Source organism: Polypterus senegalus, chromosome 2, assembly GCF_016835505.1.
Source record: "Polypterus senegalus isolate Bchr_013 chromosome 2, ASM1683550v1, whole genome shotgun sequence".
NCBI classification, from domain to species: domain Eukaryota; kingdom Metazoa; phylum Chordata; class Cladistia; order Polypteriformes; family Polypteridae; genus Polypterus; species Polypterus senegalus.
Window position 1 is genome coordinate 21,589,127 of NC_053155.1, and position 6,000 is coordinate 21,595,126.

A 6,000-nucleotide genomic window follows, 5' to 3' on the forward strand; every position below is an offset into this window, starting at 1 on the left:
ACTCCTCTTCTTCTTCTGCATGTTGTGAGGTTTCTGAACTATTTTGGGATCCCACTCCTCACCCAATGGGAACATCACACTGAAGTGCATCCCAAGCGCAATTGCCGCGTCTGTTTAAGATTGTTTGTCCATTGCCGGGGCAGGGAAACAGCAGGCTCACAGTGTGTTGTCCCGTTGACAGAGGTCCCAAGAAAGTTTAAAAACATTTTCTTGAATGAGTGCCTCATTGATAGGAATGTTTCTTGAAGGAGCATCACTGAACCACATAAAAACGGCTTTTTCGCCGTCTTCAAATGCAGCAGTTCGTTTGCAACCCGAGATTTTTCTTCTTTTTTGCATAAAACAAAGACATATGCATTGCATTTGTCATTCCAACAGATTGCACATCACAAACATTAACACTGCTATCGTTTTTCCGTGTCTGCAGTTTCTATAGAAGGGTGACAATGAGTTCAATTCCAATGGATGTTTTTCAAATGTTGACGAGCAATAAGCAAAAGGTATCACTGAAAACCACAGAAAACTAAAACAACAAAAAAAAAATAAAAAAAATTTGAGGAAAGTTCAAAGAAAGAACATTTTTTTACAGTGTTTCTGTTTGGGGATCGTTGTGCAAATGTGCACAACTGAGCTGTGACCACAGAACTGTGGATGATTCATTCAAGCATTATAAGGTCACTTCGTTGTAATGCAAGTATCTGCTGCTGAATGTACTTCATAGTAACGAGATTTCCATAGACTCGTGTCATATGGGGAAACTGTTGGGACCATAAAAATACTTTGTTGTAATACTCTCTCACCTCAGTCTCTCTCCCCTCTCTGCGCCGCTGCAAAGCACCGCCCACCTAGTGTTCTGAAAAGTGTCCTCAGTGAAGGGGGCAGCCTTTTTGATGTAGCCCTTCACTGAGTGAGTCTCGCGGCCCGGCTGTCAGACGGCCGCTGACCCCTGCTTTACACGATGAAGAAAAAGAAAAGAGACAAAGTAAGAATTAAAATAAGAGAACACTAATTAATTAAATAAATTAGCTAACTAATTAATTAACATAGAATAAAAGCAAGTAAACCACCTGAATGCGAGCCTTCAGAAGAGCTGCAAATTGCTGCAGCTAATTCATCATCATCATTCATGTTATGGAGTGTATTGTCACTGGTGAGTACCCATACTGAGCTTAAAATGTTTTTATTTTTACTGTACATATTCCTTTACGTATACAGAAGAGAGAGAGAGAGAGAGAGATGTGCATATATTTTATTATTTTTATTACTGTGATGATGATGATTATTATTATGTTGCTCATATCTTTAGCCCGACATCCACGTATCATATGTGTATCCAAAGTGTGTTTTAATAAGTTTACAAGTGTTTAAGCATGTGGGAGGGGCATTTTAAGGCTTAAACTATAAAAAAAATGTGGTCTTTCTATATCGCGGATTTTCACCTATCGCGGGTGGGTCTGGAACGTAACTTCCATGATAGGCGGGGTATCACTGTATAGTAATATAGAGAGAGAGAGTATCCCATATTTCTAGTTTTCTAATCTGGCAACCCTAGCTAAAGTCAGTGCAAGTATTACACGAAAGTGGCAGTAAACAGTCTTGTACCATTGTGGTAGAACACAGACGAAAGTCACAGGCGCGACAAGTGACCATGACAGAGGCTGTTGCATACAGATCGGTTGCAAGTGCTGAAAGAAACAAGGTGAGTTAGATTAACATGCACGCTGATGGGAAATGTTAGAGAGGCATAATTAGAAATGCCAGTCTGTGTCTCAAATGATGTGCGTGTGTGTATGTGTGTGCGCAGCATCTGTGTGAGCAAGTAGGAGAGAAATAAATATGTTTACAGATAAAAATATTAAATGAAACGATGAAACAGGCTGTATGTGCATTGTTTAATGTTTTAACGTTGTATGTGTGTGTGTGTGTGTGTGTCATATGTCACCGATTCAGTGATGCAGCAGAGACAACATACACAAATAAGCTCACACATATCTTACTAGAGAGGGTAACAGTGGAGTGGGTAACTTACTCTTACCCAGTCTTATTGCATTTGTCAGTCAGTCAGTGTCCAACCCGCTATATCCTCCTGTCACAGGGTCACGGGGGTCTGCTGGAGACAATCCCAGCCAGCACAGGGCACAAGGCAGGAACAAACCCCTGGGCAGGGCGCACACACACACACACCAGGGACAATTTAGGATCGGCAATGCACCTAACCTGAAAGTCATTGGACTGTGGAAGGAAATCGGAGCACCCAGAGGAAAGCACAGGGAGAACATGCAAACTGCACGCTGGGAGGACCCGGGAAGCGAACCCGGGTCTCCTAACTGCGAGGCAGCAGCACTACCACTGAGCCACCGTGCTGCCCTCATTGCATTTGAGCTGTACTAAACATGTGTTTATTTACTTTTACTATTGTAAATTCATTTGTTCCTGCAATGTTATAGAAAAGAAAGGTACTTGTGGACTAAACGGTCGGTAGTGAAACCTCCCCCACGGAACCCAACACTAGAATGGGTAGGGGGGAAACCTTATGCAACCTCCCCTCTTCAATTTGGTGCCACGACCTTTGTATGTCTAGTTTTCAAATGCCAGAAATAAATATTTGGACGCTGCCATCAACTGAAGAAGACACGGTGAGGTTCTTCCAGACGAAAGGCATAGTGACTCTTACGAAAACAGCTTCACCACCCTTAGTAAGCAAATAATGAATCATATCAAACTGGGTACCACTATTTACTCAAACTCACTCCTGGAAGGCATACATGACAAATGAGTTTGAAAGGCAAGGATTCCAGCATCTGACTCTGAATCATAAGTACAATTTCAATCGACCCAGAAACTGGAGTCCACATGCAGACGGTCAATAGACTTTGGGGCAGCGCCAAATGGTGAAACAGGATTGAGAGATGGACTAGGCGAGAAATGACTGAATCGTACTTGGCGGACTTCATGTTCTGCAAAAAGCAGCAGACAATATCTTCGAAAAGGTGCTCAACACAATAGTTAATTGGCCTCAAAACTAAAATGTAATAATAAGTTCCAATTGTACGTATGTATTTCTATAATATTCCAATTTCTGTATATTTTTTTATCCCACTATATATGTTATGAATTTGTCATAACAATTGTATGTATGTATTTCTATTATATTCCAATTTCTGTATTTTTTTTATCCCAATAAATATGTTATGAATTCATCAAAACACTTACATTTTCCTTTGTCATGCAGTCCATCCATTTAGTACACAAGTACTGAAAAAAATAAAGCCTCAAAACATCGCAACTCTCACTGCAACTTTTTGAAAAAGCTACATCAAAAATCAGGCATTTTATGCTGCAAACAATCACAAAAAAAGCCCACAATATCCTGGAGGAACTGTTAAAACTATGACTTGTAGAGAGATGGGAAACAAAATAGGCATTATCAAAGAAGATTTATTCATAATACATAAATAAAAGAACAGAAAGCAAAAAAGAAGCCAAAGAAGTTCCTAACAAGGCAATCTGAACGCTAACAAAAACTCCAATGCAAAATACTAAATCAAGTTAAAATTAAAAACAAAAAATAATGACAATAGATACTTGTAAAAACCCAAACACTCCATCAAAGAGCATTCAATGAACCGCAAGGGACTCCACTTCCTAAACTTCCTTGTATGGGGTTGGGGACTGTCCCTAACAGTGATGTATTGGTGGACTTACCTTTTGGAATGCAGAAATAAAATACAATTATAGACAATAGTAATTACTGAATAAAGAATGAACAAAAAGGCACCCGAAAGGAATTTAAACATAAGTCAGGAAAGGAACCTTGGCTAAAAAAGAGCGGCTTTCTTTCTTTCTTTCTTTCTTTCTTTCTTTCTTTCTTTCTTTATTTCCCGTGTAATGAAAGGCGCAAAAGCAAGTGCAGGAGCACTCACTGTATTTATACGTCCTGATTATCCGCATCATTAGAGTGTGCAAAATGACGAGGGCCAGCCATGAAGGTGTCTTTTTCCCCTGGGACAGTCAGGGTTCAATGTTTTATTACACTTGATTTGATTCCGTGGTGCAAATTTGATTTATAGAATAGACCTGCGATTTGACAAGGAGGCCTTGTTAAAAGCTTTCATTGTCTGTACAGTGCATTGTGATTGGCTGTAAGAGCAGGAGGGGGTGGGGCTTAAGTGTTAACCATTTTTTTATTTCCTAAATTTTTTTTAACATAAAATTATTTAAACATCTAAACTGTTTTTATTTACATCCCTGCCCAGAAGAACAGTCAATAGCAGAATCAAGGGAGTAGACACCAGTTTCTACATTAAAACACAATTTTAACTTTGTTTTTGTTTTCCCATGCATTTTACACGATTTCTGTATATTGTATGACATGGCTGTCTTTTATATCTTGGCCAACATGAACTCATGGGGTGACAAGGCATTTGCATTATGCAATATCAGAGTAAATGTACTCTCAAAATAATGGTGTACATGAAAATACACAAATGCAATATAATGATATCATTGTCATCATTGCAAAAAGATTACAGAAAAATGATTTATATTAAAAAAATGAAAGCAGGAAAAATAACATTCCTAACACTTTTCAAGTTTGCACTTATTCCTTGACAAGCCCTCTGTGTGAGCACTAATGTTAGGATCACAATATGTCACTTTTATCAAGGTTATCAGTCATAGCTTTCATTTACTATCTGTAAACTTAACAAAATTATTCATAGTGTGCAGTCGATGGAGGAGAATAGGGAGATAAATACAGTAAAACTTTGGATTGCGAGTAATCTGGTCTGCAAGTGTTTTGCAAGACGAGCTATAACTTTTAATAAATTTTAACTTCATAAATGAGCAAGGTGTTGCAATACGAGTAGTACGTATACGCTTTGTCTGCCGAGTGTCACGTGATCACAACTGAGCCAATGGCGGTTCTCTCTCTCTCTGTCTCTCGGGATTGTGCGTAATCGTCTCCCATGCTAATTCTCAGTCGTGTGCCTCACTCATATAGTCAACATCCATACGAGCGTATACTGTTTACTATAGCATGGTGACCACGTGTGTGTGTGTGTGCGTAAAGCATTATTTATTTTGTCTGTGAGTGATGGATCTGTTTAACCACAATGCAATGTCACATTTCTGTGAAATCCTCAAAAGGAGACAAAAGCAACTGTCATTGGTTAGGTTCCTTGTTAAAGCCACAAAAAAAGAAAAAGATTCCAGTGAGCCAATAGATAGTAGAGATTCCATTAGTTAGAGTGAAAGTTGCCCTACACAATAACCCTCTTCCTCCTCCTCTCATCTCCCTCACACCAGCCACAATTCTTTTCAAAGGTAAAGTGCAGGTTGATTTGTTTTATCTATTTTTACTTTATATTTTGTGTTAATCATTTTTATATGAATAGTTTTGGGTTGTGGAATGAATCATCTGAGTTTCCATTATTTCTTATGGGGAAATTCGCTTTGATATACGAGTGATTTGGATTACAAGCACGTTTCTGGAACAAATTATGCTTGCAATCCAAGGCACCAGTGTGTTTTAAAGAGATCAGAGGCCTCATGTATAAACGGTGCGTACGCACAGAAACGTTGCGTAAGAACGTTTCCACGTTCAAATCGCGATGTATAAAACCTACACTTGGCGTAAAGCCACGCACTTTTCCACGGTACCTCATGCCTTGTCGTACTCAAGTTCTCCGCTCGGTTTTGCAGACTGGCGGCACCCAGCGTCAAAGCAGTGCTACTGTTCCTGTGTGATTACTCCTTATTTTCCTGACGCTGCTTTATAAATACACCTAAACTAACCGCATATTGTTTATTAGTGTAACGCATCTGATTGTAATTAACTTGTACCAATATAATGGTCCAGGGAATAGCCATAGTATTCTAAATACCATAACTGCTTTAGCGTTGTTACTCTAACCGCACCTTCTTTTTCTTCTTTCAGCTGCTCCTGTTAAGGGTTGCCATAGCGGATCATCTTTTTCCATATTACTCTCACTGCACCAC